This window comes from Oryx dammah, unplaced genomic scaffold (assembly GCF_014754425.2).
Source record: "Oryx dammah isolate SB20612 unplaced genomic scaffold, SCBI_Odam_1.1 HiC_scaffold_3, whole genome shotgun sequence".
Taxonomy (NCBI): domain Eukaryota; kingdom Metazoa; phylum Chordata; class Mammalia; order Artiodactyla; family Bovidae; genus Oryx; species Oryx dammah.
This window is the reverse complement of record NW_024070187.1, coordinates 70,602,566-70,626,684: the sequence shown is the minus strand read 5'-3', so window position 1 is coordinate 70,626,684 and position 24,119 is coordinate 70,602,566. Positions and strand designations below refer to the sequence as shown.

General features: G+C 40.6%; 1 non-coding gene and 1 pseudogene across 1 annotated transcript; one reads left to right on the top strand and one right to left on the bottom strand.

Annotated features, from left to right (window-relative positions):
• Positions 1-6,145: 6,145 nt before the first annotated feature.
• Positions 6,146-6,247, bottom strand: LOC120862339. The gene has a single exon (XR_005720762.1). It is a non-coding gene; the product is annotated as a U6 spliceosomal RNA (small nuclear RNA).
• Positions 6,248-12,755: 6,508 nt separating this feature from the next.
• On the top strand, positions 12,756-23,185 carry LOC120861584 (annotated as a pseudogene).
• Positions 23,186-24,119: the final 934 nt, after the last annotated feature.

Sequence of the window (24,119 nt, the reverse complement as noted above, 5' to 3'; positions counted from 1 at the left end):
CTAACATATACATTTCAAAGAGGAGAGAGTTTCTGCCCTATTTACTGAACTTAATCACAATTCAAAGACTCTATAATAGAAGTGATTGCTTACGGATTCTAGATATCCTAAAAGAATATACACACCCAGCTCCTTATCTCACTTGAAGACTTTCTTTTCTAGATTTTAGGTTCATTATTAAATATCATATATCTGTGGATAGCAAAGATATGAAACTACTTTTTAAACTGGAGACAAAAGTGGGGGCCTGTGATGAGCATTATAGTTACTTTCTATCTCTTCTCTGCTTCCTCTGTCCCCCCGCACCATTGCCTCTCCACCAGGAGATCTCAGGAAAAAAAAAAAAAAAAGCAAAAGCAAAAAATATTTACCCCCAATACTTGCCAGCTGACATTGTGAAAGGATATTTTTAATTTCTAGAATTTTGCTTCTCCAGAATTTGAACTCTTATGATGTGCATTGGCTGAAAAGCAGAGCCCAAGACATTCATGGGAATGTTTTATTGTGGGGCGGGGTTGGGGGAGGCTGCAGCAATGCCTGGACAACAAGAGTGAGGGCAAAGGGTGTGTGAGGCAGAGAGGGAGGGTGGGCCATTACTGCCCGGGCCACAGGCTTCAGAAGAACACAGCTGGCACTGTGGTCCCATTAGCTGTCTCCAGGTGGGCCATTTGGAGCCCTGCATGTTGAAGCAGTTCTTTGTGAGAATGAAGTGAATTTATCTGTTGGTTTCCTCCTTATGACTCTCATCGGTCAAAATTTTCCCCATTTTTGTTGTGTTACTTGACCCCATTGGACATTCAATGGGAAATTTGTATCCGATGCTTTGCAGCCCAGAGCTGCCATGGCTCTGCTATGAGGGAAGCCTAGCCTCCAGTCTTCCACTTGGAAGGACGTGACTTCAGCAGTGCTTGGAGGACAGGCAATGGCGGCAGGGGCCAGATCTTTCAAGTGACAAGTGGCAAAGAGACCATGTGAGGATGCACATAAATTGCATCTGATGTAGGAAGTAATGTGGTTGTTCAGTCACTAAGCTGTATCTGACTCCTTGTGACCCATGGACTGCAGCACGCCAGGCTTCCCTGTCCTTCACTATCTCCTGGAATTTGCTCAAATTAATGTGCTATTAATGAGTCAGAAATGCTATCTAACTATCTTATCTTCTGCCACCTTCTTCTCCTTTTGCCTTCAATCTTTCCCAGCATCAGGGTCTTTTCCGATGAGTCAGTTCTTCCCATGAGATGGCCAAACTATTGGAGCTTCAGCTTCAGCATCAGCCCTTCCAATGAATATTCAGGGTTGATTTCCTTTAGGGTTGACTGGTTTGGTCTCCTTGTTCTCCAAGGAACTCTCAAGAATCTTCTCCAGCATCACAATTTGAAAGAATCAATTTTTTGGCACTCAGCCTTCTTTATGGTCCAACTCTCACATCTTTACATGACTGCTGGAAAAATCATCGCTTTGACTGTACTAACCTTTGTCGGCAAAGTGATGTCTCTGCTTTATGCTGTCTAGGTTTGTCATAGCTTTTCTTCCAAGGAGCAAACATCTTTTAATTTCATGGCTGCAGTCACTGTCTGTTCTGATTTTGGAGCCCAAGAAAATAAAATCTGTCACTGTTTCCACTTTCCCATCTATTAATGGTAAAGAGTAAATCAGAGGTTGGAAATATTTGTAAATACAAATGAAAGTAATTGGAGAGATGAAAAGTTCCAGGACCATATCTGGAACATGGATTTATAGAGCATGTGAGACAGAGGTCTCTATTAACACATGGAACAAGAGTGTGTTGTGCTAGGGAAAGGGACATGGAGGGGCAGGGCAGCCCTGCCTCAGGAGACAGGAGACCCAGTCGCAGTGCCCCATCTTCCCTTAGCTGTGGTATGATCTTGAATTTGTTTCTTCCCTCTGAGCCTCTGTTGCCTTATTTAAGAAATGAAAGAGAATCAAAGCTGACACTTTTCAGTTCCAAGATATGTGTCTCAGAGAAATCATTTTGCAGGAGTAATTTACACATACAGTCTTCTCAGATTTTACTGTATAAAAAGGAATTATAGTCAAGAGCATCACCAGACAGAAACTCATTTTTAACTTAATACATATACTAATGGATCTGACAATGAGCTATTGCCCTGGGCAGTCAGCCAATCTGACTCTCTGTCTGACTCTGTCAGCAGAAAGCTATCAGTTCAGTTCACTTCAGTCACTCAGTTGTGTCCGACTCTTTGCAACCCCATGAACCATAGCACACCAGGCCTCCCTGTCCATCACCAACTCCCGTAGTTCACCCAAACTCATGTCCATTGAGTCAGTGATGCCATCCAACCATCTCATCCTCTGTCCTCCCCTTCTCCTCCTGCCTTCAATCTTTCCCAACATCAGGGTCTTTTCAAATGAGTCAGCTCTTCGCATCAGGTGGCCAAAATAGTGGAGTTTCAGCTTTAACATCAGTCCTTCCAATGAACATCCAGGATCAATTTCCCTTAGGATGGACTGGTTGGATCTCCTTGCAGTCCAAGGTACTCTCATGTTCAAAAGCATCAATTCTGTGCTCAGCCCTCTAGTCCAACTCTCACATCCATACATGACCACTGGAAAAATCATAGCCTTGGCTAGATGGACCTTTGTTGACAAAGTGATGTCTCTGTTTTTTAATATGCTGTCTAGGTTGGTCATAACTTTCCTTCCAAGGAGTAAGCGTCTTTTAATTTCATGGCTGTAGTCACCATCTGCAGTGGTTTTGGAGCCCAGAAAAAAAAAGTCAGCCACTGTTTCCATTGTTTCTCCATCTATCTGCCATGAAGTAATGAGACTGGATGTCATGATCTTAGTTTTCTGAACGTTGATGAGATGGCTGGATGGCATCACGGACTCGATGGATGTGGGTCTGGGTGAACTCCGGGAGATGGTGATGGACAGGGAGGCCTGGCGTGCTGCGATTCGTGGGGTCGCAAAGAGTCGGACACGACTGAGCGACTGAACTGAACTGAGCTTTAAGCCAGCTTTTTCACTCTCCTCTTTCACTTTCATCAAGAGGCTCTTTATTCTTCCTCACTTTCTGTCATAAGGGTGGTGTCATCTGCATATCTGAGGTTATTGATATTTCTCCTGGCAGTCTGGATTCCAGCTTGTGCTTCATCCAGTCCAGCGTTTCTCATGATGTACTCTGCATATAGGTTAAATAAGCAGGGTGACAATATACAGCCTTGACGTACTCATTTTCCTATTTGGAACCAGTCTGTTGTTCCATGTCCAGTTCTAACTATTGCTTCCTGACCTGCATACAGGCTTCTCAAGAGGCAGGTCAGGTGGTCTGGTATTCCCATCTCTTTCAGAATTTTCCATAGTTTATTGTGATCCACACAGTCAAAGGCTTTGGCATAGTCAATAAAACAGAAATAGATGTTTTTCTGGAACTTTCTTGCTTCTTTGATGATCCAGTGAATGTTGGCAATTTGATCTCTGGTTCCTCTGCCTTTTCTAAAACCAGCTTGAATACCTAGAAGTTCACAGTTCACGTATTGCTGAAGCCTGACTTGGACAATTTTGAGCATTACTTTACTAGCATGTGAGATGAATAATTGTGCGGTAGTTTGAACATTCTTTGGCATTGCCTTTCTTTGGGATTGGAATGAAAACTGACCTTTTCCAGCCCTGTGGCTACTGCTGAGTTTTCCAAATTTGTTGACAAAGCTATAAGATCACCATAAATCAGTAGACATTTGTCTGTGGGCTTCATCAAAGCACATGCTCTGGTCTCCTATCACCTTGGTTAGAGTCCCAGTGTCAGCACTGACTACCTGTGTGACCTCAGCATGTTACTGAACTTCTCTGACTCTTTTTCCTTCTCTGACTAGTAGGGCTGCCATGAGCAAATGCACATGAAATATATGACATAAGTGTACACACTCAAGTGTTTCTTTAGTATTTCCTTAATTGTAAAAAGAGGAAGTTAGATCTGTAGATCCCTGGGACACATTCCACTTTAACATTCCAGGATTCCATACTCTGATTCATTATTTAGCCACTCCAAATGCTTAATGAGCATTTATTACATACGCAGTTTGGGCCACCTTGCCTTCAGGCCCATCCAACCTGGTTGAGGCAGTCACATAAGATTAGAAACCACACACAATAATTTACACTACTGTAACAAGGAGTGATACCTTAAAATCATAATACATTTTATTTACAGAGTTCTAAGACTGATGATCTATCAAATACATTATTCTGGGAAAAGACACTTTTGTCAGTGTTGGAGGACATGCCTACGACAGATCTTTACAGTTCTTTAAAAAATTATTTTAAACATACTCATTAGTATGTGTTCAACTTATAACTGATGGATTATTGTGGAAGAAGTGTCCACATGGAGTTTTATTCTAAAGTGTGAATGAAGCCTGGTAAATTATATATCATTGCTTAGTGTAGCTACTCTTTTTAATTATATCATTTTTCTAATGAGAAAAAATTAACATTAAACAGGTGATTTGAGTTTAATTGAAGTGGAAATGTTTTCTGTTTCCATAAAGGTCACCATTGGTTAGGTTTTAGATTCAGTACCAAAAAAGGATGGTATTTTTTTAATCAATAGCAAAGCCTTTCTGGCTATTCAGAACAACATTGAATGCAGGATTCAAAAAATCCTATTCAGTTTGAATTATGATAGAGGAGCAGATTTGGAAATGTATTTTATTTCAAATGTGTGTTTGGATTAGAAAAAAATTGACTTTTAACAAATAATGCTAGGAAAAACAGGAAAATCTGTAGTATTACTGTACATTCAATAAAACATGCAGAAAAATAATTTAGGAAGGCTTAAGTCAAGAATCCCAGAAGTTTAAGATATTCAGGGAGATGCTATCATAAGGTACCATGTGTTGTGATGGGCTTCCCGATAGCACAGCAGATAAAGAATCTGCCTGTAAGGCAGGAAATGCAAGAGACCCAGTTTTGATCCCTGGGCCAGGAAGATCCCCTGGAGGAGGTAATGGCAATCCACTTCAGTATTCTTGCCTGAAAAATCCCATGGACAGAGGAGCCTAGTGGGCTATAGTCCAAAGGGTCTCATAGAGTCAGACATGACTGAATACTGAGCACTGTGCTGTGACGATGAGACGCTGAACTTTGATTTAGAACATGTTGGTTCAACTCTTTAATGTGCTTCTCACTGTTTTAGATCACCTTGGCTAAGGACTCTACTCTGTCTATGATTTGGTTGTCTGTAAAATTGAAGGATTAAATTTTTTTTTTTCAAATTAGGGTTGTTGTTTAAAGTATTATCAAAAATTTACATGCACATAGTTTAAAGATAAATAGTTTTACAAAGCTTGTTTGAAAACAGCATCCCTTCCCCCACCACTTTCCATCTTCAAAGGAAAACACTTCCAACTTCTATTTCTTTTAATATTTGCCCCTGTGTCTCTATGTTATATGCTTAAATTTCTCATTTTTAAAATTGTGGTAAAATATACCTGAGATTTTAACCATTTTAAACATACAGTTAAATGGAATTAAGTATATTCACATTGTTGTGCAATCATTATCAGTACCCGTCTCCAGAATTTTTTTCATCATCCCAAAATGAAACTCTGTACCCATTAAAGTGTAAGCTTCCTTGACCCCCAGTCCTTAGTAAAATCTCCATTCTGCTTGCTATCTCTACATGTTTGATTATTCTGGGAACTTCATGTAAGTGGAACCATACAATATTTGTCCTTTAGTGCTCGGCTTCTTTCACTTGATATCATGTCCTCAAGGTTTATCCCTGCTCTAGTATGTGTCAGAATTTTCTTCCTTTTTAGGGTTGAATAATATTTCATTGTTTGTATATACAATGTTTTGTTTGCCCATTCATCTGTCAGTGTACATTTGGGTTGCTTCCACCTTTTCGTTATTGTGAATAACATTGCTATGAAAATGAGTATACAAATATCTGGTTTAGGTCTTGTTCTCAATTCTTTTGAGTGTAAATGTGAAAGTAGAATTGCTGGATCATATGTGTTAAGTAGTAACACTTAAATTTAATTTTTTTGAGGACCTAACAGCCTGTTTTCCACAGTGGCTAGACCATTTTACATTGCTACCAGCAATGCACAAGAATTCCAATTTCTCCACATCCTTACTTGTTCTTCCTTTCTTTTTAAAAAAAAATATTAGAAGTGTCACCAATTTGTGAGTTGTCCTTGTGTGGGACTATACTGATCTCTATATCATTCCAGTTTAATAAATGTGCTGCTGACATGAGCACTTTGTATGTTTTTGCTTTCTACTTTCTGGAAGAGTTCCTTAATTTTATCTTCTAGCCCTTCTACTGAGCTTTCATTTCTGCTACTATACATGTAATTTCCAAGAAATTTTGGACGATGGCATCAAACATTCATGTTTGTTTTTCAAAAGAACTTCTTATTTTTTTTTAACATTGTCTTTTTTAGAAGACTTTATTTTTTAGAGCAGATTTAAGTTTACAAAAAAACTGAGAGGGAAGTACTGAGATTTTCCATATACTCCCTGCCCTCACACATCAACTTTACCAGAGTGGTACTTTGTGTTACCAAGGATAATCCCCCAACATCAACATTACTAGAGTGGTACTTGGCGTAACCAAGGATAATCCTACGTTGACATCATAATCACCCAAAGTCCATAACTTAGGTTATGGTTCACTCTTGGTGTTGTACAGCCTATGTTTGGACTAATGCTTAATGACAAATCCCATCACTGTAATATTGTCCAGACTATTTCCACAGCCCTAAAAATCCTTTGTGTTCCGCTTATTCATTTCCCCTCCCACTCACCATTAGCCCTGGAAGCCACTGATCAATTACCTTCATAGTTTCATCTTTTTTAAAATGTTATATATTAACAGCTGGAATCATAGAGCCTTTTCAGACTGGCTTCTTTCACTTAGTATTATGCATTTTTTGATTACTCTGTGTCTCTATGTCTTTCCATGGCTTGATAGCTCACTTCTTTTTTGGCACTGAAAAATATTCAATTGTCTGGATGCACTACAGTTTATCTATTCACCTACTGAGGGACATCACAGTTGATTTCAAATTTTGACCATTATCAGCAAAGCTGCTATAAACACCTTATGCAGGTTATTGTGTGGGTATAAGTTTTCAACTACTTTGGGTAAATACTAAGTAGCATTGTTGTTGGATTGTATAGTAAGAATATGTTTAATCTTGTAAGAAAAAACTGTCTTCAAAAGTGGTTGTGCCACTTTTGCATTCCCACTAGCTGTATATGAGAGCTCCTGTTGCTCCACATTCTTGTTCGCATTGCAAGTTCTCATTCAGTGCTGTGGATTTCGGCAACACTAATAAGTGTGTAGTAGTAGCTCATTGTTTATTTGCACTTCCCTGGTGACATATGATGTGGAGTATCTTTTCATATACTTATGAGTCGGTTGTATATCTTCTTTGATAAGTTGTCTGTTAAGGTCTTTTGTCCATTTTTAAATTGAGTTGGTCTTTTTCTTATTGTTGATCTTTAAGAGTTTTCATATATTTTGCATTACAGTCCTTTATCAGATGTGTCTTTTGCAAGTATTTTCTTGCAGTTTGTGGCTTGTCTTCTCATTCTCTAGGTATTGTCTTTCACAGAGCAGAAGTTTTTAATCTTATTGAAGTCCAGATGATCAATTCTTTCTTTCATGGATTTTGTCTTTGATGTTGTATCTAAAGAGACATCACTGTATCCAAGGTCACTTAGGTTTTCTCCTGTGTTATCTTCCAAGAGTTTTATGGTTTAGTGTTTTACATTTAGGTTATGATCCATTTTGAGTTAGTTTTTGTGAAAGGTGTAAGGTCTGTGTCTATACGCCTTTTTTTGCATGTGGATGTGTAACTGTGCCAGCACCGTCTGTTGAGGTGACTATCTCTGCTCCATTAGACTATCTTTACTCCTTTCTCAGAGATCAGTTGACTGTATTTATAGGGGTCTATTTCTAGGCTCTTGCTTCTGATCCGTTGGTCTTTTTGCTCATTCTTTCACCAATACCTTACTGTCTTGATTACTAAGTAAATTTATCGTAAGTCTTGAAGTTGGATAGTGCCTTGTTCTTTTTCTTGGGTGAAATAAATTTTCCCCTCTGTCTGGGCACTTTAACTACATCTATTTAAGGCATTATTTTGCCTCCATGGTCTCTTTTTTTCCCAAGCTGGTTCCCCCCAACCACTTCCTTTGTTCTAGTTTCTGTCTTTTGTGCCACAGACTTTCCTTTGGCGATCTGGTGATCCTTGGTTGTCTGCTCATATTTAATGGCTCTGAGCAGATTGGAAGCTCTGGGTTTGTTGACTATGAGATTCACTGAAGGATGACCTGGCCAGAAAAATTTGTTGAATCTATAGATATTATTTTGGACTACCCAGGTTCTCTGCTGCTGCTAAGTCACTTCAGTAGTGTCGGACTCTGTGTGACCCCATAGACGGCAGCCCACAAGGCTCCCCCATCCCTGGGATTCTCCAGGCAAGAACACTGGGTTCTCTAGAGAAATATTTTCCAATTTCTTGCTTCAAATATATAGCCCTGATTCCCTTCAACTGGAGCTCATTCAGAAAAAAACATTGGGGAGGGCTGTGTGTAGGATCTTGTCAACATTCATTATACATTCTGTTAGCGCTTCTGAGTACTGAAGTTCTCTCAACTGGGCTGAGTGTCCCCTAGTCCAGAAGCTCTGTTTTCTATCTCCACAGAGTAAACTTCCAGAATTTGTATGGGGTGGTGGAGAAACATCTGATCTGATCTGCTACATCGAATAGAAGAGAGGGATCTGAGGGTCTAATTGCTTCTTAAACAGAAATCAGTTCATTCCCTCAGTTGTCCTCTGTTTGCCCCTATTTCAGAGGCACTTGGTGCTGCCAACCTTGATCTGGATCTTCCTGGCATTCTGTAATGGAACTGGATTGCTTCTCAGCTTTCCCTCTGCAGCTTCAGGATTTAGGTCTAAGTGAGGTATCTGAGTCAATTACCATTCATTCACTGTTTTCAGGCTTACAGTATTTTGTTGCTATGCTTCTTCTCTCATCCTTTTTATCTTGTGTATCTTAACACAATCTTTTTACTGTCATTTTGGAAGAATTTGGAGGGAAGGAAATTAAATATATAATATGTGCTTGATCTTCCATTTTTCTCCAATATGCTAATGTACTTTTTAGTTCTAATAGTCTGTGAGTCTAAGATGGATGATAGAGTGTAAAAAAATCTAATCTCAATTATGGAAGGCTGTGCTGCACAGAATATAGATTTTCCTAACTACTGAGGCTTCCTCTACTAGCTGCTTGCTTGCTTGGTTCCCTGCTGTCATAACACATGGGGTCAGAAGGTATGGTGAAATTCCCGACAACCTGCTTTACAACTTCTTTTCTGGCAAAAAAGAGTACAGAAAGGAAAATATTAAGGGTCATGACTAAAAGTGAGGGTTTACTGTTTTACATTATTTATGGTCTCTTAGCTTACAATTAGATTCAATATTTTAATGTTTTAAAATCATATTTCTTTGAGGGAATTGTCCTGGCAGTCCAGTGGTTTGGATTCTGCATTCTGATTGTCGAGGGCCCAGTTCAATCCCTGGTTGGGGAACTAAGACCCTGCAAACCAAAAAATTTTGCCCCCAATTTTCTTTCAATTGATAATAAGCAAAGGAATGTATCATTTCAAGATGTTGTGTTTGTTAAAAATACTTTCATGTGTATCATATGATTAGGTCGATCACATGAGGCATGTTCAAATAAAGAAACTGAGGCATGAAAACCAGTCAGATAACCTCCTTAAGTACATATAGCTAATGAGGACCTTTTTGGAAGAGGGTCAGAAAAATCAGTTTTCTCTTTCATCTATGTCTACTTGGTAGTGATAAGAGGGTTCATTCTCTTAGAGTTCCAGTTTATGGAGGAGATTTGGCAGCAGAACTGTTACCACCTGTAACTGCTATTTATTTAGTATCTACTAGGTGCTTGTATTCGGAGAAGGCAATGGCACCCCACTCCAGTACTCTTACCTGGAAAATCCCATGGACGCAGGAGCCTGGTGGGCTGCAGTCCATGGGGTCGCTGAGACTCGGACACGACTGAGCGACTTCACTTTCACTTTTCACTTTCATGCATTGGAGAAGGAAATGGCAACCCACTCCAGTGTTCTTGCCTGGAGAATCCCAGGGATGGCGGAGCCTGGTGGGCTGCCGTCTATGGGGTTGCACAGAGTCGGACACGACTGAAGTGACTTAGCAGCAGCAGGTGCTTGTATGAGTGCATGCTAAACTGCTTCAGTCATGTCCAATTCTTTGTGCCCCTATGGACCATAGCCCTCCAGGCTCCTCTGTCCATGGGATTCTCCAGAGGAGAATACTGGAGTGGGTTGCCATGCCCTCCTCCGGGGGATTTTCTTAACACAGGAATTGAACCCGTGTCTCTTACATTTCCTGCATTTGCAGGTGGGTTCTTTACCACTAGCGCCACCCGGGAAGCCCAATAAGTGCTTGGCTGTGTGCAAATACTTTACATGTTGCCTCATTAATCTTTATAGTGGTCTTCTTTCTTTACAGATAGGAAACTGAGACCCATACAGGTTTAAAACTTGCTGCTGCTGCTAAGTCGCTTCAGTCGTGTCCGACTCTGTGTGACCCCATAGATGGCAGCCCACCATGCTCTGCCGTCCCTGGGATTCTCCAGGCAAGAACACTGGAGTGGGTTGCCATTTCCTTCTCTGAAAAACTTGTTGAGGTACACACAACTTATACTTGCAGGAACTGGTCTTTCTGACTTGAAAGCTCGGGCTCTTACTACACACAGCTTCCTCCAGGGCACACAGGTGAGAAGCTTAGTCTAGTGGCCAAATGGAGGAAAACGGGTGATTACAATACTGTATGCTAAGGGCTGTAGTGGGGTTATGGTGTGGTGTTATGAGGGCCAGTGGGACTACCTGGAGGAAGTCATCAAATCAGAGGCCTGATGGGACAGTAGGAGCTAGCCAGGGATGAAAGGGTGAAAGAGCATTTCAGGTTGAGTGGGCCAAAAGACATTCTCGTACCTGGGGGAAGTTAGAGTAACTGAGCAAGGGCCATGGCTGGAGATGGAGAGATGGACTTGGCAAAGAGAAGAGAGGCTAGAGGGAAGTGTGGGGGGCAAGTGGAAAGAGCCTTGGAAGTCTATGGAGGGAAGTTAGGTGTTTATCTTCAGGCCAGTAGGGAACATTTAAGGGTTTTTAGCAAAGGAGGGACATATATAAAAATTTGCATTTTATTAAGACCATTCTGGTAGCTGCAGGAAGAACGGATATGAGAGGGACTGGAAAGGGGGAGAAGTTGAGAATGACTTTCAGACCTTTTCCTTGGACAAGTGGACAGAGCGGTGCCATTCACTGAGTCAAGGATCAGCCTCAGGATAAAAGTCTGTTGCTGTATCTAGGGATGTGATCTGATTCATTAGATCTGATTTTGCACAAAAATTCAGTGAATGTTTAGACCTAACTGGACAGACCTATGTTCATAAGCATGATCTACCTCAGGTTCAGAATCAGTTTAAATCTTAAGAGATGTGGGTATATTTGTACGTATCCCCATATACTCTCCCATTTAAAAAAGTCTTGATTGTGTTTACTGCTTTTAAAAAATTAAGTTGAAAGCAACAATGGCTTTCATAGATTTACTCTTTCAGGTGAGTTTTCATCTGAAAAGGGAATACCAACATGAGATTTTAAAAACATGTATTTATATTGTCAAATTTGCAATTTTTCTAGGTATTGTACTAAAAATGTACAAAATTGAAGTAGTGAAATTACACAATACAACTTTTAAAAACTGGTGTGATGGCATGGTAAAGAAAATGTTTCACAATGTAATATACTTGCTTATTGATTCCTTCCTCTAATATTTATGATCTTTAGAAAATGTTACTGTTGGTTGTCCTTGGCATTGTGTAGAACATACAATGTTAAAAATAATAAAATTACAGAGATGGAGAGAAATTTAGATAATTCAGTTCTCTCATTTTAGGATAATGGACATCAGAAAGTCCCTACAGCTGAGGAGTCTGAGGACAAGAATGTCCACTCCTTTGGTTGCTGCTGCTGCCGCTGCTAAGTCACTTCGGTCATGTCCAACTCTGTGCAACCCCATAGACAGCAGCCCACCAGGCTCCCCCGTCCCTGGGATTCTGGTCACCAGAAAGAACCACATCATACTTGGAAGCTTGAAATTTTCAAGCCGGCTCCCTACTTCTCCAGAGAGGAGAGAGGAGATGAAAACGGAGTTAATAATTCATTGTGCCTACTTGAAGAAGCTTCCATAACCCCAACAGCAGCATTTAGAGAGCTTCCAGATGAGTGAATACATTCACCTATGGAAGGGTGAAGCCTTCCCTGGTGGTTCAGACAGTAAAGAATCCACCTGCAAGGCAGGAGACCTGGGATAGATCCCTGGGTCAGGAAGATCCCCTGGAGGAGGGCATGGCAGCCCACTCCGGTATTCTTGCCTGGAGAATCCCCGTGGACAGAGGAGCCTGGCGAGCTACAGTGCACGGGGTCGCCAAGGGTTGGCAGCGACCTGGCGCCTGAACAAAATCCAGAGGCGGAAACCCGACCGAGAGGCGGGGCCAAAGGCGAGCCCGCCCCCGCCGCCTGTTTAGAGGGACCCGAGCGCGCCGGTCGCGGGGAAGGTGAGGCTGAAGGCGAGCCCCTCGGGTTCGTCCCGGCCGCGCCCGGCGGGGGCCAGGGGAAGGCTCCCGTGGGCGGCCAACATCCTGGAGCACGTCTACATGGACCCGGTGCATGAAAAGGTAACAGCCGCCCAGGTGCCTGCAGCGGCCAGGGCCGCCTCTCCCACGGGGTTTTCCCCTGGAGTGCTGGTTCCGAAAAGGCGCCGGACCGGAGGCGAACCAGCCGTCTCAGCGAAGCCAGTCCCCTTCTCGAGTTCGCTGGCAATTCCTTCTCTCTCCTGGGACCCTGTCTAGTCGCCGCTGACCCATCCTAGTTTCTTTAGTCAGATACGAAAAAGATGTCAGTTTGGTTTCCAAAATTAGGAGAAGCAAAGCAAGAGTCTAATATTTCGATGTTTGCGTCTGGAGAACGCAAGAATTGGTCCCTGGGATTTAAATGATGCTCCAAGTATGGTGTGTGGTTGTGGGAACTCTCTGCTGCTCGAGGAAGACTGGTTTCATAGTTGGGGCCACACAGTGTAGGTGAGAGAGAGGGGTTTGTGTTTGGTTTGGTTTTTCTGACACTAGGTGAAAACCACCTACTGAGGACCTCCCAGAGAAATAAAAATCAGCTAATGTTGAGGTTGCACCTTTCCCCCTCTTTGAGGAGAAAGAGGAAAGTTATTCTTGCTTGATTTTGAACTTAGAGAAAATGTCAGATAAAATGGATGTGTTTAGGCGTCACCTAGAAGTGAAATCTTTAGATTGCCCTTAAGTAATGCTTGGGCAAAAATCTCACTCCTGGGTGTGCAGCTGTGTAGGGTATTGGCTCGCACTTGGGCAATGAGAGGCCTGGTGTGGCCACATCTGAAGAGACAACAGCAGCAATAACATTGTGATATTTATTGAGCATATGCTATGTGTGATTCTAGGTGAATTGCATATACTATTTTAATACTGAGTGCTCTTTTGAGAGCTTTAATGTATTATTATTTAGTTTTGATGAGTATATGAAGTAGCTGCTGTTGTTATAGTCCCATTTTACAGAGGAGAAAGTGAAAACAAGAGTTTTTCAAGTGGGTAAATGCCCCGTTCTCCAGCTGCTACAAGTATAGGCTCCTAACAGCTCACAGTTGCACCTCCTTTCAAGAATTGCCCTCACTGATGGAGGCTGCCTTGCCAGGAAAAGCCCCAGTGGTTACACCCCAGGACTTTTGGTGACCTGCCTGCTCCAAGGGGAACCGCTTTGCAGTGCTTTCATGGTCTACAGCTGCCCATGGGATGGGGTGGCCCACGTCTTTGCTTCTTGCCTTTTGCTGTCCTGGTTGCCCCATTTCCTTAGTTTTCACCTGAGAACCACCCATCATTGCACACAAGAGTCTTTGTCTCAGAGTGTGCTTCTGCGAATCTCAACCTGAGACAACTGCTCTGCTCTGCAGTAGGCATACCTTGGGTTCGGTTGCAGACCACAGCAATAAATCAAATATCACAATAAACTGATTCACATGAATTTTTGTTTTCCTGTTCATAAGAAGTTATATTTACACTATACTGTAGTCTGTTAAATGTGCAGAAGCAGTATGTCCAAAATAATGTACATACCTTAATTAAAAAGTAACGCTAAAAATTGCTGACCATCATCTGAGCCTTCAGCAAATTGTAATCTTTTTGCTGATAGACTTACTCAATGCAGGGTTGCTACAGCCTTCAATTTGAAAAAAAAAAAAGCAAACCAACAGTATCCGTGATGTACAATAAAATGAAGTATGCCTGTACTGGGTTGTGAAGTTTTCAGAGTTTTATTCTTAATTTCCTAGCGGAAATTCTATAGAAATACAATCCATCAGTTTTAAGCATATCTCTATCAGATGACTTTCTCTTCTGGCTAACATATAATGAGATATATAAAGGAAGTTATGCTGCTAAAATGTTATTTTATTTGCATAAAGAAAATAACAATATGGCTTCTTTTAGATGCTGTTTGGCCAGAAAAAACACTATTCCTACCAGGGATGGACGTGTCCAGAGTAGGTGATAGATGAGTATTCATTGATTTCTTGATTGATGAACCTGATTATGAGAAGGAAATATGTTAATACTGTTTTTAACAGCTTTATGGGGGGTATAATTGACATGGTGAAAGTGTATATTTTGATAAGTTGTTTTATGGATATGCCCACAAACCCTCACCACAATCAAAATAATGAAAATGTATATCACTCTTCAAAGTTTCTTCAGCCTCTTTCTGGTTCCAGGCAACCACTGCTTTTGTTTTAGTAACATAAGGTTGAAGAAAACCTCAGAGGTCATGAGCTTCAATTACTCAGTAGTGGGGCACGCAGAGATTTCCACTGGGTAAGAGCATGAGGGAAGTTGACATAACTAGGGCCAGCCCAGCCTGCCATCTGCATGTAATAAAGAAGATGGGTACAAAGCTGGACACTGATGACAACTTTGGCATCAAGGCAAAGATTCCATGTGTGGGGCAAATTTTGATGAGTTTCAGGTAAACTTCGGGATAGCCCGGGGTTTTGTTACAATTAAAGGAGGCCCTGTGAGGGAGTGATGCCATCCTTGAAATGCACAGTCTAAATAAAAACATACAGATAAACCTTTCCACCCAAACTCAGAACTCCCAGTCTGGTACTGGAAAAGGAATCTCCTTGGGGGTGGGACAACTGATTTCTGCCCTTCAAGTTCATGCCCTCTTGGTTCTCTTACTGGCTTCTGCTGGATACAGGGGACATACTTTGCCATTTTAACCCTTTGGCTCAAGTTTGCTATCTCAGCTCAGCTCAGACATGTTTAGAATGTTCCGAGGCACTGCTGAAAGCTCTGGCAAAAGCAGCAGAGATAACACAGTGAGAGCAGTAGTTCTAGATAATCTGGCATTTAAAACCTATGGGCTTCCCTGGTGGCTCAGAGGTTAAAGCGTCTCCTGGGTTTGATTCCTGGGTCGGGAAGATCCCCTGGAGAAAGAAATGGCACCCCACTCCAGTACTCTTGCCTGGAGAATCCCATGGACAGAGGAGCCTGGTGGGCTACAATCCACGGGGTTGCAGAGTCAGACACGACTGAGCAACTTCACTTCACTTTCTATCTTTGCTTTATGAGCCTTTCTCCCATGCCTGGAAATCCCTTTTTGATTCCTCAAAGTTCAAGCCAAACTCAGTTCACCGCTAACTCCTTCCACCTCTCACTTTTTTGCTCCTTTCTGGAAGATTCTTAGAGCACAGCTACTGATAGTTAGCTTCATAATCTAGCCCTTGATCCTAGCAATCTAGATCTCAATGGTCTAGATCATTGCTGTCCAACAGAAATATAATGCAAGCTACAGATATGAGTCACACATTTAATTTTAAATTTCCAGGGGCCTCATTTTAAAAAAGAGAGAGGGAAACAAGTGAAATTATTTTGTAGTAATATATTTTCAACTCAGTGTCTTCAAAATCTCATTTCAATAAGTAATCTATATAAAAATTACAGTGACATATTTTACATTGTTTTATACTAAATCTTTGAAATCCAGTGAGCACTTATAGCTCATCTCCATTTGTATGAACTGTATGTACATACTGAATAGTGCAAGTCTAGCTATAGCATCATGGCCTGGACCCACAATTAGCTGAATGTTCTGTGGAAAAGAGGCATAGAATATGAGTTTTCTTTTGGACACACTGAGCTTGGGGTGTGAGCTTTTGGAAATGCAATTCTAGAATAGCAAGACAGCACCTGTCAGCTTCACTGGTCAGAGCAACATGTACCACCTCCATAGTAAGTTCCCAATCCCATCCTGTCTTTTGAACCCACACCTTGTAATTTTCCCTTCATCTTAACTTGCTCTAAAGTATGTTCTACTCCAGTCAGTTCATCTCTACATTATTCTCCATCAAGTAAGTACTTATTATATACCCTTTTCTATTTACTTATACCCACCCTCTCTAGTGTTCTTGCCTGGAGAATCCCAGAGATGGGGGAGCCTGCTGGGCTGCTGTCTATGGGGTCGCACAGAGTTGGACACGACCGAAGTGACTTAGCAGCGGCAGCATGGATAGAGGAACCTGGCAGGCTACAGCCCATGAGGTCGCAAAGAGTCAGACACAACTTAGCAACTCAACAACAATAAACTTATTTTGTCTCTCCTTCAGGTACCTTGAAAAGAGTTGAGCAGAAGAATGGGCACTATTTTACTTGAACATAAAAAACCATTCAGCCAATGCACTGTTATTCAGCATGAGCAATTATTCTAAACATAACTTGGTTAGTATTCTTAACTTCATGCTAATTAATAGCTATTTAGTTTTAAGAATGGGCTGCCCTGGTGGCTTATTGGTAAAAAATCCATCTGCCAGTGTAGGAGATGTGGGTTCAATCCCTGGTTCAGGAAGATTCCCTGGAGAAGGAAATGGCAACCCTCTCCAGTATTCTTGCCTGGGAAATCCCATGGACAGAGGGGCCTGGCGAGTTACAGTCCAGGGTCACAAAGAGTCAGACATGACTTAGTGACTAAACAACAAGTTTTAAGAATAGCAAAACCTGTAATATCTCAAATTTTTTTCTAATTGTAAAAGTGATAAATGATAATGACATCATTCTGGTTAAAAAAATTTTTTAAGTGTGATAATGAGCAATATCTCAAAGATATAAAAGAAACGGACAGTTTTATCCGTTGATGGTAGTAGTGTAAATTTTTACAGGGATTTTGGAGGACAGTTTGGCAATATGCTTTACAATTCAAAATGTTCATACCTTTGTCTCTGCCTTTCCAATTTTCGAAATTTGTCACAGGAATAATTGGCTAAGTGCACCGATTTGTGTGTGCAGTGATGTTGATCCTATTATTGTTTGTATTTTTTTTTAAAGGAAACAACTTCCTTTTCAACAACTGTTTATTGGACATTATAGTAGGTGTGCATGCTCAGTCACTTCAGTCGTGTCTGACTCTGCAACCCCATGGCCTGTAGCCCACCAGGCTCCTCTGTCCATGGGATTCTCCAGACAACCATACTGGAGTGGGTTGCCATTCCCTTCTCCAGGGGATTGTCTTAGAAGATAGCCTTCAGTCAGTAACACTATTTTGAAACTGAATTCTGTAGATAAAAAGAAAACTACTCGTGTATAGTTTCACAGTCTGGTGCATGTGACCTCTATTCAACTGAGTTGACATGAGTGTAAACTACACTCATGGGGACTCTCATACTCATAACAAGAAATATCACATCATCATACAAACAACTCTCAATTTGCTTTAATGGTCCTGTTGTCTTAGTTATAATCAAATTTGTCTATCAATGTAATATGACCAGTGAATCCCACACTTAGTGCTTCAGTAGTTTTAAGTAAATCTGTTTCTTTATTTCAATAAAATGTCTATGCAGAGTTAGAAGTCAGTATTACATAAATGTAACAGTCTGTTATCCAGGCTATAAATCCTTTCCAAATTTTTAGAAGAAATTGTGTCCATGATGACAGATCAATGTAAATATGCTTTGTTTTACAGAGCAAAGATTTGGAAAAGCTGAAAACATTGTTCATTCAATCTAAGCAGAGAAGCCCAGAAAATCTCAGAGAGGTAAAGAGATAAAAAAAGGTTTTTTTCTGATATATGATTATGCCAGTGTTTTTAGTAACACTTTTCTTCTATCATTTTAAACAAATATAAGTTAACACTATAAAAGAACCAGGCAAAATTATTTTTCTTATTTTTCTACCTTACTAATCCTTGTGTTAATTTTGGAGTTTTAGAAAACAAAATGAGATTAAATAAAGTTGGCTGTAATATTCACATTTTCTTTTGGTCTAGTGAAACAATCTTTAATTTATTTCATATATTAATTAAAGAAATATTAATCATTGAGTTACTATTATGTGTTATGTTTGAGGTATGTGTTTGAGATACTTGATTTTGAATATAAATAAATTTATTTAAACATATTAAAATGCTTTCACAGTCTTTTGGACTCTGTGGAAGAGGGAGAGAGTGGGATGATTTGGGAGAATGGTATTGAAACATGTATAATATCATATACGAAACGAATTGCCAGTCCAGGTTCGATGCAGGATACAGGATGCTTGGGGCTGGTGCACTGGGATGACCCAGAGGGATGGTACGGGGAGGGAGGTGGAAGGGGGGTTCAGGATGGGGAACACGTGTACACCCATGGTGGATTCATGTTGATGTATTGCAAAACCAATACAATATGGTAAAGTAATTAGCCTCCAATTAAAATAAGTAAATTTAAATTTAAAAAAAGCTTTCTGTAATGTTAATTTACTAATATCTGAACAAACTTCAAAGCAGTCCATTATGTAGACATTAATTTCTGTCCATAAGAATTTAGGTGGACCTTCTCTACTTCTGTTAAGAGTTTAATTTCCTTTTTGTAGTATAGGTAAATTGGATTTACATTTGTTGTTTTTAAGCCTCTAAAGAACATTTTATAAACCTGCTATAAGTAAAGAGAAGTATTGATTTTTAGGCATTTTAAGATATAAAGCAGTTCAGAGTATCCTAAAAAAGTGCTATATTACAAATACTCATTATCTTTGGCATCAGACATTTCTGACAGTGCTTTCTGTGCTTATGCCATTGCTTTGAATCCACCTATACCATTTTAGTCTGGGAGGATTCAACACTACTATGTATCATAGCCATGTAAGTTCCTATAACTACAAGCTGAAATTCTTGTTTGGTTACAGACAGTCCTTAACAGTGAATTTACAGCTTGGAAGAAGTAGTGTAAATAAACATGATTTAACTTAAATTTATCTTTCTCATAGAATCTAAATTTAAATATAGAATTGTAGGTGTAAAAGTAGATATTTACTCACTCTTCATGACTCATGTGAGATTTTAGTTTGGAAAACTTGGACATTCAGACTGTGTGGGTGAAAAATAATAACTGGATACTGATGACTTGTTTTTATTTTGGGTTTCAGTTACCTGAGATTTAGACCCATTTATTTGAGTTAATTATTGCTTAATACAGAGAAGGCAATGGCACCCCACTCCAGTACTCTTGCCTGGAAAATCCCATGGACAGAGGAGCCTGGAAGGCTGCAGTCCATGGGGTCGCTGAGGGTCGGACACGACTGAGCGACTTCACTTTCACTTTCACGCATTGGAGAAGGAAATGGCAACCCACTCCAGTGTTCTTGCCTGGAGAATCCCAGGGATGGGGGAGCCTAGTGGGCTGCCGTCTCTGGGGTCACACAGAGTTGGACATGACTGAAGTGACTTAGCAGAAGCAGCATTGCTTAGTATACCCCCTGTGTTTTGCTGAAGCTAAATTTTTTTTTAGCTTTTTATGTTGATAATTTTAGGCTTACAGAAGAGTTGCAGAGATGGTATAGACGGTTCCAATAATACTCTCTATGTAGTCTCCCTATATGTTAACATCTCATATAGCTATGGAACAGGGATCGAAACTAAAAATTAAGATTAGTTTAACAAATACTGTAAACTAAACTACAGACTATTTAGATTTCCCCAGTATTTCCACTGTCCTTTTTCTGTTTCTGGATTCAAGTCAGGAGACAGTGGTGCTTTTAGTTTTCATGTCTCTTCCTTGTTGTTCAGTTGCTAAGTCATGTCCAACTCTTAGCAACCCCAAGGACTGCAGCATGCCAGGGTTCCCTGTCCTTCATCTCCCAGAGTTTGCTCAGACTTATGTCCACTGAGTCCGTGATGCCATCCAAACATCTCATCCTCCGTCACCCCCTTTTCCACCTGCCTTCAATCTTTCCCAGTATCAGGGTCTTTTCCAGTGAGTCAGCTCTTTGCCTCAGGTAGCCAAAGTATTGGAGCTTCAGCTTCAGCATCAGTCCTTCCAATGAATATGCAGGACTGATTTCCTGTAGAATTGACTGGTTTGATCTCCTTGGTATCTCAAGGAGAGAGTATCTTGGACTCTCAAGAGTATTCTTCAGCACTGTAATTCAAAAGCATCAATTCTTCAGCACTCAGCTTTCTTTATAGTCCAATTCTCATATCTGTACATGACTACTGGAAAAGTGATAGCTTTGACTATACAGACCTTTGTTGGCAAAGTGATGTCTGCTTTTTAATACACAGTCTAGATTTGTCATAGCTTTCCTTCCAAGGAGTAAGCATCTTTTAATATCATGGCTGCAGTCATTGTGCACAGTGATTTTGGAGCCCAAGAAAATAGTGTATGTCATTGTTTCTACTTTTTTTCCCATCTATTTGCCATGAAGTGATGGGACTGGATACCATGATCTTAGTTTTTTGAATGTTGAGTTTTAAGCCAGCTTTTTCATTTTCCTCTTTCTCCATCAAGAGGCTCTTTAGTTCCTCATCACTTTCTGCCATTAGGGTGGTGGTATCTGCATATCTGAGGTTATTGATATTTCTCCTGTAAATCTTGATTCCATCTTATGAGTCATACAGCCTGGCATTTTGCATGATGTACTCTGCTTATGTTAAATAAACAGGATCACAATATATAGCTTTGATGTACTCCGTTCCCAATTTTGAACCACCAAAGGAAAGAATGAACAAAATAAAAAGGTAACCAGTAGAATGAGATAATTTTTGCAAGCCATTTATGTGATAAGAGCTTATTATCCAAAATGTGTAAGAAGCTGTTGCAATTCATAGCAAAAAAAAAAAAAAAAAGCAAATAACCAGATTAAAAAATGGGCAAAAGAACTAAATAGATATTTTTCCAAAGAAGATGTACAAGTGGCCAACAGCTATATGAAAAGATGCTTAAGGTCACTAATTGTCAGGAAAATGCAAACTAAACCACAATATCACCTCATACCTGTTAGGATGGCTGTTATCAAAAAATCAAAAGACAGCAAGTATTGGCAAAGACATGGGAAAATTGGAATCCTTGTAAATAATTGTTTTTGAGAATGAAAAGTGGTGTAATCACTATGGAAAACAGTATGGAAAAAAATTAAATGGTGTAATCACTATGGAAAATAGTATTCAAAAAATTAAAAATATAACTACCATATGATCCAACAGTCCCACGTCTGGTATTTTTCCAGAAGAATTGAAATCAGAATCTTGAAAAGATACTAGCAACTCTATGTTCACTGCAGCATTACTTATTTACAAAAGCCAAGGTGTGGAAATATCTAAATGTCCATCAACATATGAATGGATAAAGAAGTAGTATATCTTTACAATGGAATGTTATTTAGCCTTCAGAAAGAATGACAGTTCTTATACACATAAGAGTATGGACAAACCTTGAGGACATTATGCTAAGTGAAATAAACCAGTCACAGAACAACAAATACTACATGATTCCACTAATATGAGGAATCTAACATAGTAAACGGAGAAGGCAATGGCACACCACTCCAATACTCTTGCCTGGAGAATCCCATGGACGGAGGAGCCTGGTAGGCTGCAGTCCATGGGGTCGCTAAGAGTTGGATACAACTGAGCGTCTTCACTTTCACTTTTCACTTTCATGCATTGGAGAAGGAAATGGCAACCTACTCCAGTGTTCTTGCCTGGAGAATCCCAGGGATGGGGGAGCCTAGTGGGCTGCCGTCTATGGGGTTGCACAGAGTCGGACACGACTGAAGTGACTTAGCAGTAGCAGCAGCAACATAGTAAAACTCATAAAAGCAGAGAGTAGAGGGATTTCCCTGGCTGTCTAGTAGTTAAGACTCAGAGCTTCCAATGCAAGGGTTTGATCTCTGGTCAGGGAACCAAGATCCCTCATGCCGCATGGCACTGGCCAAAAAAAAAAAAAAAAAAAAACCACCACACACACACACCAAAACAAGCAAACAAAAACCAGGGAGCGGGTCCAAGGTGCCCTCCTGTGAGAAGGACGCTCTGTAGACTAAGAGCCGGCCAGTTCCCTCTCCTTTGCGACCGCCGTGGCGAACATAACCTCAGGAGTGCACGTTGCCGATGAAGTATGCTGCATTTTTTATGACAGGAAAGTTCGGAAGTGCTTGCTGCCAGAAGAAATCAAGAAAAGGAAGAAGGCTGTCATCTTGTGTCTCAGTGCAGACAAAAAGTGCATCATTGTGGAGGAAGGCAAGGAGATCTTGGTGGGAGATGTTGGTGTCACCAAAACCTATCCTTTCAAGCATTTTGTGGGGATGCTTCCTGAAAAAGATTGTTGATATGCTCTGTATGATACAAGCTTTGAAACAAAGGAATCCAGAAAAGAGGAGTTGATGTTTTTCCTGTGGGCACCAGAACTATCTCCTCTGAAGAGTGAAATGATCTACGGGAGCTCCAAGGATGCCATCAAAAAGAAGTTCCAAGGCATAGAACACAAATGTCAAGCAAATAGGCCAGAAGACCTCAATCGAGCTTGTATTGCTGAAAAGCTAGGTGGATCCCTAATTGTAGTTTTTGAAGGATGTCCTGTGTAGACCATCATCTGGTGCCACAAATCGAAAGCTTCCATGTTTAATGTTATCCTCTTGCTGTATATAAGTAAAGCAGAATATAGGGACTCGCTGAAGGGGAGATGTCTTGTCATTTGTGGGGGTAAACTATTCTATGAACATGTGCAAATGGCCCTAAATAAATCTAAACTCTAAAATTTCATTGGTGTGAAATTAAATTCTTACTGGCCAAATGCCTGTTTGGATGCATTGGCTTGTTATAAAGATTTTTGTTAAAGCTCATGATTTTTAATAGTGCAGTTCACAAACCAGTAGAAGGCCACAAGAAGAGAATCACTGTATCTTTGTTAACCTCAGCAGTTACTTTGTTTCTTTTTTGCTTAGAGAATTGGTCACAATCTGGTTGTAATTTTGGCCCAGATTTATTTATTTCGTTGAGCTAAACTGCATAATGGAAAATAATTCTCCTCACAACATGCTATAGCACCAAAATGCTAACCTAGTAATTCACTGGACATGTGCTGGAGACTGCCTTGAAATGGTGTAGGCTTAAAACCAGCGCTGATCTTGCAGACCTTCTCCCACTCCTAGCGCCGCTCACTCCCAGGTCTGGTCAGGAGGCTGTTCTGAGAGTAACCTTGCACCCTAGCAATTAGGAGAATGTTCACCCTCTTGTAACAGTGAATCGTAAAGCAGATCCGGGCTCCAGTGTAACCCACTTTGTTAATGAAAACAGTGAGGGTGGTATATTGACAGACTGCGACTCCGTGCTGTCTTTAATTAATTGTGTCTCCTTCCGAACTTTGTTGCTTCTGGTACTATAAAGTGTGGAAGAACATGACGTTTACTCTAGGCCTGGGAGAATGTCTTACTCTCCTAGAGCACCTTGCAAGTGTAATTCTGGGAGCAGATATGATTGGTGACTCTCACGGGAAGCCACGCTGAGGACACCTGGAAGTAACTGTCCTTCACATCATAGGCATAACACTGAACAACCTAGAGATGCACAAACAGTGGAATTTAGAAGTAGCAGTACTGACTTTATGTAATAAAGGAAGCATTTTTAACTTCGAGAAACAAAAAAACCCAGAGAGAGTAGAACAGTGCTTTCCAGGGACTGTGGTGAGGGGATAA